Source organism: Lissotriton helveticus, chromosome 2_2 (genome assembly GCF_964261635.1).
Source record: "Lissotriton helveticus chromosome 2_2, aLisHel1.1, whole genome shotgun sequence".
Lineage (NCBI taxonomy): Eukaryota > Metazoa > Chordata > Amphibia > Caudata > Salamandridae > Lissotriton > Lissotriton helveticus.
Window position 1 is genome coordinate 122328437 of NC_136060.1, and position 15441 is coordinate 122343877.

The window sequence follows — 15441 nt, forward strand, 5'->3', positions numbered from 1 at the left end:
TTGGGATTCCCATAGATCGTGACAAGTGCCTGATGGTCAGTTATGAGCGTGAAGTGTTTCCCGAATATGAAGATGTGGAAGTGTTCGCACGCCCACACGACAGCCAGGCTCTCCTTCTCCGGTTGGGAATATCGTTTCTCAGGGTCCGTTAGGCTCCGACTGGCATAAGCGATGATCCTCCTTTGATCCGACTCGTGGTCGTACTGTGCCAGGATGGCCCCTAAGCCCACGGGGCTTGCGTCCACGGTGATTTCCGTTTTCCTCTTGGGATTGAAGTAGGAGAGGCACTTGGCTGATTCCACGGCGTGTTTAATGTCTTTGAAGGCACGCTCACACTCCGGAGTCCATACAAATTGCGCGCCAGCTTTCGTGAGGAGCCTCAGAGGGTGACTTACGGTGGCGTAGTCACGAATGTAGCGGGCGCAGTAGCTTGCCATCCCAAGAAAGGAACGCAGGTCGTTGACATCAGCCGGGCTCTTGGTGTTGTTGAGCGTGGCGATTTTGTCCGGGTCTGGTTTCATGCCACTCGCCGAGAAGATGTGCCCGAAAAATTTCAGGGTCGACTGATGAAATTCACATTTTTCCTTGTTGAGGGTCAACCCAGCCTCCATCAGAGCGAGGCAGACACGATCGAGGGCGGTGTCGTGCTCTTGCGTGTCCGAACCGTAGACCAAGATATCATCGCTGTAATTAAGGGCGTTAGGGATGTGGTGGATGACGAGACGTATGGCCTCCTGGAAGATCTCGGCGGCCGATGAAACGCCAAAACTGAGCCGTTTGTAGCGGAATAGGCCAAGATGGGTGGCAAACGTCGTGATGGAGCGAGAACTGTCATCCAGCTCGAGCTGATGGTAGCCCTTGTTCAGGTCCAGTTTAGAGAACACGGTTGCCCCATTGAGCGCCGTGATCATGTCACTCAGGAGGGGGCCTGGGTGTCTCTCCCTCTCGATGGCCGTGTTCGGTAGACGCATGTCCACACAGAGACGGACTTTGTTTTGAGACCCTTTCTTGGGGACGATGACCACCGGGGACACCCAGGGAGTGGGGCCCGCAGTGCGCTCAATGATGTCGGCGTCCAGAAGTTCTTGCAGTTCACATTCAACCGCGGATTGCAGGTGAAACGGCACTCTACGCGGGTGTTGAGCCACCGGTTGGATTTGCTCGTTGATATGCAGGTGGATTTGGCGGCCTTTCAGTTTTCCCAAACCTCGGAAGAGGGAAGGGAATTTTCCGGCGCAGTCCGAAATGTCATGGACGTTGAAGAGGATGTGTACCAGCTGAAGACGCTCAGCCGTGGGGAGACTCAGCAGACAGTCGGCCTCAGGTCCTTTAATGACGTGGATAACTGCTGGGATGGAGAGTTTGCCATGTGTGAGGGTGGTGTCAAACTTGCCCAAGCATTGGAGAGGTTTCTTCGCCATCCAGGTGTAGACGCGGACGGGCGCGAAATGCAAACGTGGTTTGGGGTCCATTCGGTCATGTTCGGCAACCGATATGTAATTGAGTGATGCTCCGCTGTCCATCATGAACTTGGCGGCGTGGTTGCCCACTTTGATGTTGAGACGTGGATAGCGTTTGAACTGATCATGGTCAGCAAAGTTGACATATTCGGTGGTGAATGACGACCGCCTGGAGGAGGACGATCTTGAGTCTCTTGACGGAGAACGACGGTCCCACCTGGAGCGTCGAGAGTCGTGGCTGGAGTGTGAGGACGTGGGAGATCGAGGAGGCTCTTCTTGAACCGCTCTGATGTGATGACGCTTGGCCTCCGATCGTGAGGGTCGCTGCGACCCATCGTGTCTGTCACTGTCGTTGCGTTTTTCTTTGTGGTAGTCCCCACACATGGCCTCAAAGTGGTTGGACCGTCCACATTTTCTGCATCGTTGGCCCATGGCAGGGCAGGAGTCGATGTGAGGGTAGTCGTATCCACACCTGAAACATCGTCTCGTGCGTTCAGGACGGCGATCTCTCCTTTCAGATACTTTCCTCCTGTAGTCCGGGCGTCGCCTGGGCGAGTACTTGGAGCGCCGTGATCTGTCTCGCGGGTGACATCTTCCGCTGTCACGCCGATCCTGTCGCCCTTGCCGTCGTTCAGTGACACGGTTGGCGTGTTCACGGCTGGTACCGGGTCCGGTTTCAATTTCCGCGGCGTTTTCTTCAGCCTGGTCGTACAGTCGGGAGTTCTCTTCGATTTCTGCTAGTTCCTGTGGTTTTCTTAGTAACCGCCGTCTCAGCGATTCCGAGTGACACCCAGTGATTATTTGAGATTTGATGGCGGCATCCGGCGAGAAGTTAGTGAAGTCACAATGGTGGGACTGTCGTCGCAGTCGATGTATGAAGGAGCTCAGTGGTTCTTCCTTACCCTGGCGCTGCTGGTGAAATTTGTGTCTCTCATAGTCGACGTTTCTCTTGTGCAGAAAACGGTTATTTAGAACGTCTCTCACTTTGGTATAGGTGTCGCCATCTGCGGCCGGGATCTCTCGTACGATCTTGCCTAGCTCGCGCCCTCCTAGATTGCGAAGGGCTATTATCTTGTCTTTGTCTGGTTCTATTTTGGACCCCTCAATGTAGTCCTCAAAGTCCTCTAGCCATTCTTGCCATTTCAGGCCCATGCTGCTTCCCGTTGTGATTGACAGTGGCTCCGGGGCTCGCAGGTGGGTGCCTCCCTTGACTTCTGTTTGCGCGGGAGGGTTAGACATCCTGGCGATGAGTCTTAGGGCCGGTGTCTGCTCCTGGCTTCAGTGACTGGCGCGCGTTTTCCAGAGGGTCGTCCCTTCGTAATTACCAATGCTTGTTTGTTTCTTGCTGATGCTTGTCCTTGCCGGCACCAATGCTTGTTATTTTCCTGTTAACAATGTTCGTTTGCTTTGTTCTTGCCAAGGCTTGTTCACTTTCTGGCTGTTGCCTGACTCCAAAATGGCCGCCTATGAATTACACAGGGTATGTCCTTGAAATTTGCCTGACTCAAAGATGGCCGCCGTCACTGCAGTCATACACGAGGCTCTCTCCTGATTCATGCACTGCTATCTCACTCTGGACTCACCGGCCGGCGTCCTCGGGGGCAGCACGCATCAGGGCTCACTTTCCAGCAACCACCACTGCTACCAGGTGAGGTTGGGGTGGGCTCCCGCCTTACTTTCTACGTTCCCGCTCTTCCTCTCCGCTGGCATGCCAAACCTCACGCATCGGGCGTGAGGTTTTCCGACGTCCGGGGCTCCGTTTTCAGCGCCTTCAGCTGCGCTCGTTACTGGGCTCTCGGGGACGGCGTCCACGACGTCGGGGGATCCTGGGCTCACTCCAAGGTGCCAGACAGGGTCGGAGTGGGCTCCCGACTCCTGTATGTCTGGGGCTCTAAGTTGCACGCATCCAGCGTGACGCGCGTTTCCAGCGCGAAACAGTTCACTTCCCGAGCGTTTCAGCGCTCGATCGACTGGTTCCCTCTGGGCTCCCACAGACGCTGGGGAAAGCAGGGTCACCTGCTGCTGACCTTTTCTTCCGGCAGCAGCACCACCAGGCAGCAGATTCTTGGCTCACTGCTGCAGGGGACAGGGCACTTCGAGTGGGTTCTGATTATGCCAATCCCACCCTCGTCGCCAGCTGTAGCATCCAGCTACAATAACTACAGACACGTGGGGTTGCATTAACTGGAGCTTTATTACACACACGTCTTGCTCCTACCCTGTCCCTACTCTAACCACCCCTTCCTATCCTGTCCCCTCCTCTTCCCCTCTGCCCACCTAGCTCCGCCCACCCCAGCTACTGGACTGCTAACTTCATTACATCGGGGTCGGAACAGTAAAGGGTGGGACTAGGATCCTGCATAATCCTACCCCTTCGAATCCTCACTTCCTAATGTAATTTACTTAAATAGAGTTCCTTCACCCCCTTGCTTCTCGGTCCAAAAGAAGCATTGAGAGAGGAAGGAACTCTGTGCCTATGCCATAACGAGGAGCCAGAGGTGTTTTGATTTTTTCATCAAATATCCGAACAATTTCTGACTCTTCTAAAGCACAAACACACAGTTCTGTATCCCAGCTAGGTGCCGGGTGCTTTTTTTCCGCTTCAGAAAAAATCCACACCACGTCGGTCATTTCTTGCAGCACAGATGCACAGTTATGTGCTTCAGCGAGAGGCCAGACACTGTTTGGCTTTTTTTCTTAGCCTTAGAAAAATCGAAACATCATCTGGCTCCTTGATGAGTCACTGATAGTCAGACACGTCTGAACTCCAGCAAGGACTAGACGCTGCTTGGATCTTTTTCTTATATACATCTAAAAAGTGTTCAACTTCTTTCTGGAGTGCAGGCACACAGTTATACACCCCAGTGAGGGATTTTTTTTATCCTAGGAAAAGATCTACTCAGGCTAGGGCTCTTTTTATGGGACACATCAACACAATTGTGTATCCAGCAAAGAGGCAAACACTCTTTAGATTTTTTCTTAGCCTTAGAAAACATCCAAACATTTTCTGCTTCATTAATAGGGCACACACACACCTGTGCATTCGCGCAAGGAGGCAGGAAGCTTTGTGGATTTTTACTTATCCCAAGGCAAAATCAAAGAGCGTTAGGGTCTTTTCTGGGGTGTATACACACAGTTCTGCACCACATCAAGGAGTGGGATGCTACTTGGGTTTTATCTTCTCTTAAGCTAAAATCCACTAAGCACCTGGCACTTTGCTGGGCGTAGACACACAGTTCTGTGCCCAAGTGAGCAGCTGGACTCTGTTAAGATGTGTTCTTAGGCTAAGAAAAAATTCTAACAGCATCAGTTACAGCTTAGTCACATACCTCTGTACCCCAGTGAGGAGTTTAGAAGCTGGAATGTGTGGGGAATAGCACAACTCTAATCACCTAGCGTTCCCACACTTTCACCAATAAAAACAATACTTCACGTGTTTGGGTGAGCCTATCATAACCTTATAGACACAGGCCAGATATTCAACAGTGTGAACTCAATATTGACCTATTCTGTAACCATGCAATAGGCCTACCAACATGTGCGGATACCATTTGTGTTGAGAGATATGGCGGAACATTGTATGGTAAAACATTTGCCTGACATGCTGGTGTCTTCTGGCACAGAAAAGTGAAGCTATTATGTTTGGTTAACCAAAATGTGATATTTGCAGCGGATTCTGGGCAATAAAATGTGCTGGAACGTATGCAAGCCTCATGACATCACCATGAATTCCCCTTTGTTTCTAGTTTTCAGAAATATCTGGTGTTGGATGATTCCGCTGGTTGACCCAGACCATGGGACCAAATACTCCAGATATCACTCTTGAAAACCACTCCATGTAAAACATTTCCTGGGGTCTGGGGACTGGATCCTTGCTCAGACCAATGGAAAACAAACACGTCTAGCAACCCCACACTCAGACAACTTGAGAGAACACCAATTTGGGTCAAGCATTGAGGGGTTATATCTCTGCTTGATTAAAAATGATGGAACCAACCATGTTTTAGTGGGGGGGGGGGAAACAGAAATTACTTTTTAAGTGCAATATCCCAGCCAGCCAATAAAGGTGCAGGTGACCTGACACCTGGACATAGAAACCTTAGAAATATGTATTTGTTGAAAATATAGGGTTGCAATATGGTTTCCTACAGACGAGGGGTAATATCTGTAACCAAAAGATAGGTACACTGAACTGTACGCTGCTTTCCAAATTTTCATAATGTACTACACTCAATGCATTACCTCTGGGCAAACTTGAACCCATAGAAAACCTATACATGTCTGGTAGTCCAACCCCCAGGTTATCCAGAGGGACAAAGATGGGGGCAAAGTACTGATAAGGATATGTGAGGGAGCTTCGAGGGAATTGCTATGTTTTGAAAATATGTGATGAAAGTCTGACAAACGGATCTGCTGGCCAGCCAATCAGAGTGAAAGAGGTCTAGCAAGTAGTGATAGAATCCTTAGGATATGTAGATAATACAAATGTATGGTTTTGGCACGTTTCCTTATAGTCCAGGGGTAGTATGTGTGACCAAATTGCAGGAAAACATCTACAATGCGCTGAACCTAGTTTATTGCATGTGTTACCCAAAACACATAAAACTTATGCATGTCTATTGAAATTGGGGATCAGAACTTGTTAGCGAAATATATGTTCCTGTGTGAGGAAGACTGGAGGGAATTACAAGGTTTAAGAAAAATAAATGCTAACAATTTGACTAATTTCATGTTCATACTGTTCTACCAGCCTATCAGTCAGGGCAAGAAAGGTCTGGCTTGAACCAATGGATTCCTTAGGTCATACAAAATTCGAAAAGAAACAGTTTTTATTATTTCCATATTGTCCGGACCTTCATATGTCATCAAAACAACACTGCAACAACAACACAGTGAATTTTCCACAATTTTGTGATATGCAGATGTAATGCGTAATTCATTTTGCAAGCTACATTCCCTAGTAAAAGCCTGCACAAATTTAATATTGGCAGAAACATTCAATAACATATTGATCAAATTTGATTAACAATTTAAAATAAATCCATATTTTTCAATATATTTTCAGGATAAAATGAGGTACTGGTGCAGGGTTTGCACCTATACATAGTCCTAAATGTGCAGAATGAATAACTTATAGTTTGCATGGGTGTGCAAAGAGACCAAAGGTACATGAGCTTTAACAACCTAATAATTATTTAAAAAAAAGCTCGAGCACAAAGATGCACAACCATCCCAGAAGTTGAAGAGGTAAGTACATATTTCATGAACTCACAATTTTTAATGGTAAGGCTTGATTGAAATGCATGTCCATATTACATTCAAATAGATTCTTACACCAATTCATCGCGATGCTGTGTGCTTTTGAAGTGAGATTGCAGTATCAGAAAAGATAAGCATAATGGTAAATTTCCAGCTACTGAGAAACTCTGTGTAGCTTGTATGTTCACGTTTGGGAATGAGGTGATGTTGCTGCTTTGTCCTGATTGGTGTTTACATGTCGTTTTCTCCTTTCTAACACCTTTCACACAATAGACTTCACAGTAGTTTGTAGCATGCCTCCTTTATGATATTGCTATCACAGAAGTACGAGATCCGGCTAGACTTAAACCCGTAAATAGGAGCACCACATTTCTTAGAAAAAATACCAGCCATTTGTTTATATTTTGCTATACTGAAGTACCCAGGAGATGAAACCAATCATGTACATTTGTCAAGATGATGTTTTAACATGGTAGTTAGTTCTCGGTTTGCTCTAGTAATGTTTCTATATAGACATCTCCAAAATGCTTTAAACTGATTTCTTTATGTGTTTGCTGTTTTAGGTTTACGTTTCAAAAGGTGAGAAATACTGGCTTGTACTACGGTTATCAGACCTTTACAAGCTTGGACTTTAAGATAAAAGACCATACTAGCAAAAAAGCAGCCAGGTGGCAACCCTGTGGACAAACTCATGTTTGTATTTTTGCTGCTGGTCCAATAACTTAGATCATTTTTGAGCCAGGGATACTTCAAGCAGCATTAGAAATAAACAAGCCATTATAGGAGTTTAAAAAGGCAACCGTTGGAATGCTTCACAGCTGCTCTTTAGCTGTCTACAAATAATACCTCTTTTAAAGGTTTTAAGAGGCTATTATCTCGGGATTTTCCAACAAGTGTATATTAGGACGAGTTTTTTATAGGACAGGCTGAATGCTACTCCACCATTAATCTTAAAAGGGTAATTTTAGAATTTTAATATGGCTACATTTCTTTTACATGGCCAGGCATGTTGCATGAGTGTATAACAATGACTGGAGGAAGATTAATATGTATCAAGGCCGCGGTGTCTTCAATGTATAGTTTACAACATGCACAGAGCAGAGCAAACCCCAAAATTATCCACAGCTGTCTGAATGGCTCCATTATAAAAGGGATCAGTTACCCTTCTTTAAATGTATTCTCAACAATGATGCTATAAATAATACGTTGAACATAATTATAGAGAGGCGTTTAGAAAGCAAGCGGCAGCGAGAACATTGGCAGAATAACTACGAAGCCAGGCTACAAAAACTTTGTGCAGTTGCTCAATTATCTTTTTCCAACATTTGCTCCATTCGACTCGTGCAAGATCAACCTGTGCGCTGGCCACCAATGAAAAAACGGACTGCCTCGACAGGTTGGTCAAAAAAAACAAATTTCACTGGTCAGTCAATGATGCCTAACATTTCATTTATTTTAACGTAATTTAGCTTGAACTGTTGTGGAAATAGTAAAAAGGGGTTAGAAGCACTGGTCATTGAATAGTTCATAGCTTCTTGAGAGCATTCACATGAAGTTAATTTATTTTCATATAATGCCAAATTCGAAGCACTTAAAATGATTCAAACATAGAAGATTCAAGCATAGATGACAGGACTGATTTCCATGCCATAGGTACGGCCATTTCCACCTTTGTTTAAACCAAGTTCATGAACTTGCTGATGGTGTTCTCTGCTTTGGTCTGGGCATTAAATCTAGTAAGCATGTTTTGGGCAGTGCAAGCAGTGCTTTCCGAGTAGCACAGAGATCTAATCCATTACTCTGCTCCAAAAACCATTAATCAAGGAAAAGCACCACACCATGTGATAAAAGTTGGTATCTACATTTTTACATCTGGCAGTAGTAGCTGCTATTTAATGACATGGTGGGGGGGACGGGTTGCGCGGGAATGAAAAAGAAAATTAAACATTCACTTACCTGTGTGCCGCCGCGTATTAGTCCTCTTCAATGGCTTCCAGGACTCCAGGGCAGGAAGCAGGAAAGGAAGCACCCAGGCTCCCCTGAGCCAATCACATTGATGCAATGCAGCGCTGTGTTTCGGCGCTCAGACGGAGACAGAGAGCCTTGACATATTCTTCACGCAGGATGCAATGCAACCTGGGAGGAGAACATGCAAAGTGCACATAACGGTTTGGCCAGCCCGAGACGGTTGGCCAAACTGTCATGCGCACTTGAAGAGTGCAAACCACTCCTCCTCCAGCTCCTCTGTGAGAGCCCAGCCCCGCCCGCCCCTGCCCACCTGAACAACAATGAAAAAATAAAATAATAATGACAATGAGTTATTATCATTTTATTCTTGTCTTTTCTTTACCTGCTCAGTGGGGCAAAGCTCCTCTGCCTTAGCAGAGGAGCAGCCACTGACATCTGGCACATTCATCTAAACTTCCCGGGAATGTGTTATGTAATTTGTGTGAAGTAAGGCAAGGGTGATGTAAATAATTTAGTTAGATAAAAAATAAATCTAACATTCTCTGAGACTTAGTTACATGCTTTGATGGTTAACTGACATTCAGTGTCTGATAAGTCTTCCTGAGGTCTTGCTCCCACCCACCCTTTAAGATATTCAGATCATGTCCCTGATTTTCTCTTAGTGATCTACATATGTTAGTATTAATATGTCTTGTACCCGATGTAAGTAACATGTGTAATGCAGTATCCATTTCGGACCCAGCTGTGGCACTCTCCCATGTCATTATGGCCAATCTGTGTAAGGCTACAGGTGCCATTAAATGTCCTGGCAGTATCTCCTTCTCTGTTCCAACTTTTTCAGAGGACATGAGGGCTCCTGAATCGTCGAGCTGTCCTACCTTGGGTATTGTGACTTGGACCATTCCGTACAATTGATCATGTATTTTATGTTAGAGTTCGATAAACACCGTAGTGGGAACACTGGTGCGTGTAGCACTCCTTCCTTAGTTTTTGGAGAAATCAATTCCAACAATATTTGGCCATTTGTAATAACCCGGGTGTAGTGCCTGAGCAAAGCTGGATGTCTAGTAATCATTTCGCTGTAGTTCATTTTATGTATATGCTGATAACCATTGGAGATGTCCTGCTAGATAATCAGTCTCACAGTTAAGGATAGGGGGAAGCCTGATGATAAAATCCTTTGAAGTACTCAGATTTAGGTCAGGGACTAATTCCTGCAAATGCCTTTCATAAGGCACTATTTCATTAAAATATTCTGTTATTAAAATACTTTCTAAGGTCATTGGCAGGAGAATATGTTGATTGCTTTTATCATGGATACATAAGAACTAAGGGGCTCATTAGGATGGCATAAGGCCCGCCACCGTCAGCCGTGCAGTGGCGGGCCCTCCGCCATCTGATTGCCTATTTTCCCAGCCACATTAGGATGGCGGGGGGAACCGCCATGGGAAGGCTGTCAGGGGTTGGATTCAGGGGCCCGTTGCTGGCCACCTCTGTGTTGGGGAGGGGTGTGCACTGTGGCGGTACCCATGGTACCCCCCTGCATGTCCCTGCACTGTGTGGCAGGCACTGCATGGTGCCTGCCCTGTAGTACAAGGAAATGCACAGCATGACATTTTGACATTGCGTACGGTACGGTGCTGCCGCCAGCAGGACCAACTGCAATGTTAAATACCTTGGGTGCGCCCGCCATGTTGGCGGGCGCATCGTTATTGCAGTGGTGAGTCGGCCGCATGACTGGTGGGCCTTCCCAAACACTGCAACGATGGCAGGCAGACTCAGGTCCGCCCGCCATCGTAATGAGCCCCTAAATTAGATGTGTACCTGGATAGCCTATACGTCTAAAATGGTACCACCCATGCAGTATTTAGAATTATAATGATTGCTGCAGTCTCCCCAGTACAGTGCTGACTCTTAGCAGAACGTATTTGATTGAGTCTATTGTGCTTTGGTATGATGAGTTTTGGTCTCTGAAAATGGCAGGGAATTCCATTCTAGCCAATGATATTCATTCTAGTAGTAGAACCACTGTTACATGAAAACATAACAAATATTTATATCCACCCAAAGCTCAAAGTATATCAGGTTGATATAAAAAAAAAAATTATATCATCATGCTATTATATTTGGGAGAACGTTGCTTTCTCGCTTCTAACTATTTGCTGCACAACTGGTACATTTGGAAATGTTGGGTTTCCAGAGGGCTAGGAGTCTGATGAGTGGGATGCATTGAGATTAAAAGGTTCTTCAATTCCATGATGGAGGTTGCCATTTCAAACTATGATAAAGACCATTAATCAGGGAGTTAGGATTACTTCAAGGGACAGTTGGAAGGTGCTGTGGTATTTATGGATAAAGACACTTACACAAAGTACTTCAACTATGCAGTTGAGTTAAATGACTGACTATACAAATAAGGTACATGGTTGACATGTGTGCCGGGATAGGAGATTCTTCAATGGTTAGGCAAGAGTCAGCTTAGAAGGTAGCTTTGAGAGGATGAGTATCTTACTTTCGGTCCCCTTTTTGCCCTTTTCAATTCCACAGGTCTCTTTTTGGTGTCTACAACATTTTTTTTTTAACCAGCCAATCAATGAGCTTTAAGTCTGCAAACCTAGCTTTGGATCCGCTGACTCAAAATGGCTGCTGGAAGAAAAAAGCTTCCTCTTTCAATCAGGCTTGATGTTTTTTATTTACAAACTTTCTAAGTCAAGTACAAAAAATATATATGGACTTCAAAAATATAGAGTACCAAATGTTGTCATTAAATAGGCAAATATATGTGTATATATATATGTGCAAAAAAGAAGCAGAGATCTCTGGTTAGTTCCCAAGTTCAGGTGGAGAGCAGCTCCTGTGTAGAGCACCCTGCAACACCAGCAACACTCTGAATTTGCATATAAACGATGCAAGGATATGAAAATACAAAAATGAAATCAGTGCAGGATGGTGTTACACAATAAGTGATGGTAGAATTGACGGAATGTCTTGGAGAAAATCACCATGCAGTCTACATTCCATAACATACTATTTTATCCTGTGGTTAATTGTAAGGGAAGCAGGGGAGGTGACTCTTCCACTTTTAAAACACTCTGCACATGTAAAATCTTTATGGATAGTTGAAGGCTTTGACTGAAATGTGTCTTGACTTGTTTATTTTTAGCACTATGGAGGTTAAAAATGCCTGTGCTGGTTGTGCCGCCCTTTCTTCATAACAGTCTGAGAGCCGTTGCTCTGGAGGAAAATAATACGGCATGGAGAAAGGCTTGTTTATAAAAATATATACACACACAGACATGCACATATATATTAATATGCATATACATATATGAATATGTGTAGATAGATAGATAGATAAAGATATATAAAAAAAACATGAATAGAAATCAACATTTTAATAATATTTAGGAATAATTAAAAACACCTGTTAAAATTATTAAAACATTAACATATGTATTGCAATTATAAAAATGAAACAATAATTATATTACTCCAAAAAGCCTTTTTTGCGACTAAATCACAGAACATATATTAGAAAGAAAATAAATAAACAAAAATTCAAGTCCATCAATAATTATACTTTGGAGAGGGTCACATTCACCATTCCCACTCCAAGCTAAGCAGCTGTAAGGAAAGTGTAGAACTTTGGAGGGGTTAGATTTTACAATTCACATCTCAACCTAAGCAACAGGGGAGAAAGTGTTGGACTTTGGAGGTGTAAAATGTACCATTCCCATTCTAAACTGAGCAACAGTAGGGAAAGTGTCAGACATTGGCTGGGCTTGATTTACTATCTAGTTTCCTAGTTTTCAAAGAATAAAAACAAATATATGTACAAAAACATAAAATATATTTCCACAAATAAATTCAATATGTAATTTGTCTGACAAATAAAAATATTTCATAAATAATAAATAAAAAGATTACAACATTAAAAATGAAGATTTATAAACAGAATTACATTAAAAAACATTTATCAATTGAAAACACTAAACAATAAATATATTTAAAACCCTTCACACTCTTCTACACTGAACACCTAACACCCACAAAAAGAAACACAAATAATACTGAACAAAAATTAATAGTACACACTATTTAAAAAAGGAATACTATTAATTAATTACCATTAACTAATATATATATAAAATACTGAAACATAATAAAAATAATGAATATTAAAAGATTTAGAAAAATTATTTACTTAATCAATAATCTAAGGAACCAAGTAAGGGCACATTTTTTCGGTGACGGACGACCACCGATTTACCGATCGGACGTTCATGGACTCATTTGTTTTGACCCGGTTGAGATCCATGCTCAGAGCACAGTTCCCCTCTTTCCCGCTTCCACCGGACGAGATGGAGGCCCTGACTTTCTTGATACAATCCCCGAATGGTGCGCATGCGGTCTCTAGGCTGTACAGAATCTGTGTGGCAGCTCTTCCTGCTTCGGACGCACGAGTTCGAGCAGCGTGGGAGGCTGACCTGGGCGGCCCTATCACTGATGACCAATGGTCCGCCTGCTGCCAGGCCACCAAAAACGTCTCTGTCAACAGCAGGCACAAACTGATACATTTCAAGTTCTTGCGGCGGCTGTATTTCACACCGGCCTTGGCTCACAGGCTCGACCCATCGAGGCCACATTGCTGTCCCAAATGCAGGGCCCCACATGCCGACTTTGCACACCTTACCTGGACGTGTCCCAAACTACAGGACTACTGGCTGCAGGTGCGCTGAGTGTTGGGTGACATTCTAGAGTGTGTCCTACGTCCCATACCTGAGATTGCGCTGTTGGGATATGTTGTTGAGCTTCCCCACACCACGCGGAAGCTTGCTGCCATTGGTTTTCTGCTCGCAAAGCGGGAAATTGCTATACTCTGGGGTTCCAGACGACTTCCCACCTCCAAAGCATTGCTCCGCAGCCTGGCCCAGTGTAATATTAACAGCGTGGAGTACTCCGCACAGATCCCAACGGCCTCGCGCCCTGTCGATATCTGGGGCCTATACAGACAGTACATCAGCAAGTTAACACAAGTTTCGCAGTCTTCGGCTGCGAGCTCTATTGTTCCAGAGGGGGTGGGATAGATGCTGTTCGCCCGACATGGGTGCACTGCTTGCTGAGTCGGGGCTGTTTTGCAGTATTGCTGCGCTGCGGCAGGAATGTAGAGGGGTGCTACAGACACCGTTGCTGGGGATGCCTGGCGACGAGATGTGTGGTCCCCTGTCTTGTTGGTCACTGGTCCCAGAGTGCCCAGACTGTTCCGCTTGCATTCCCTCATATGTTACACCGGTGTCCTATGATCGCCTATGCAACCGCTATTGCCACCTTGTCATGATTGATGTGTTGCTCGTCGCTCTCTCTCTTTCGTTGGCATCTTTCTTTTTGATGTGTTTTGAATTATGTTTATCTCTTTGCATCATCCTCGCATGTGTGCGAATCACTGTCAGAACTAGAAAACGGAAAATGGAGTTTCTATAATGCGTTACACTGTTTGTCATATTATTGGTCATGCCTTGCAGATGTTTATTTTGTATGCTTGCTAATTAAGTTTCTGATGTTATTTTCACGCCATGTGCTTGTAAGCTTCTGTGGACCAATCTGATGCAAATAAAGAGATTTAAAAAAAAAAAGGAACCAAGTAAGAGTTAGAACAGTTATTTTGAATTATCTAATAAATAATTCATAAATATAATATTTTCCATAATAGTTATCATGTTAACAAATTAAAATTTATAAACTAAATAAAGCTATCTATACACAATTATAAATTATGTATTAAAAAAGTTCCCATCCTACTTTCCTATAAGACTAACAACTCATCAATAAATAAAAAAATTCAAATAAATGTAAAAAATTATCATTATTTTACCAAAGCAAAAACTAACATAAACTATGCTAACATTAATTACACATAATTGACATAAAAAATAATATATCACATAATTAAAAAATATATATTACATTCAACTGTATTAAAAAATAGATAGTAGCAATATTAAGAAACAATATTAAACTAAGTTTTCCACAACAGTTTTGTTCAAAAGTTTAAAAAAAGCTGTGACAATGTCTAAATTGTGAAAAAGTTTGTATTTGTTATGAAAAAGTTCCCCATCTATTCAAATAAGTGCAAAAACATAAGTTGATCTGAAACACTGAAAAAAGTTCTGACAATGAATAAAAAAAACACATTTAATAACAAAAATAGTTTTATAAATTAATTTAAAAAATGATCCATTTCATTATAAACTCCCCCCGCCTCCACAAATATCTACAAATTGAGAGTAAGGCTTGTCCACCTGTGGCCAACCCCACTATGTGCAGTCAAAGTTCATGTCCAGCAAGGGTTAGCAATCCACGGTGAGTTGGGGACTAGGACAGGCCAGACCCTGTGCCCAAACCCTGCAGCATTCGGTCAAAGACTGCTTGCAGTGGGGTTGGCTGTCTATGACAGGCCAGAGATCAAGTCCTGGAGCTACTCCACAGAAGGGCAGCCATATTCAGTGAGGGGTGCTCACCCGTAGCTTTATGACGAAACACCAATGTGCTTGACCAAAGGCTGTGCAGTAGGGGTTGGCCACCTATGGTGGGTTAGGAGCAGGACCTGCTGCTATTCCCTTCTGTGTGCAGCCAAAGGCAGTGCACTGTCGGGGTTGGCACCATACCATGGTGTGGTACAGAGCTTGGCAGAAGGCTAGGCCCTGCGGGTCACACCTACTGCTCGCATCCACATGCCATGTGCAGTTGGAGTTTG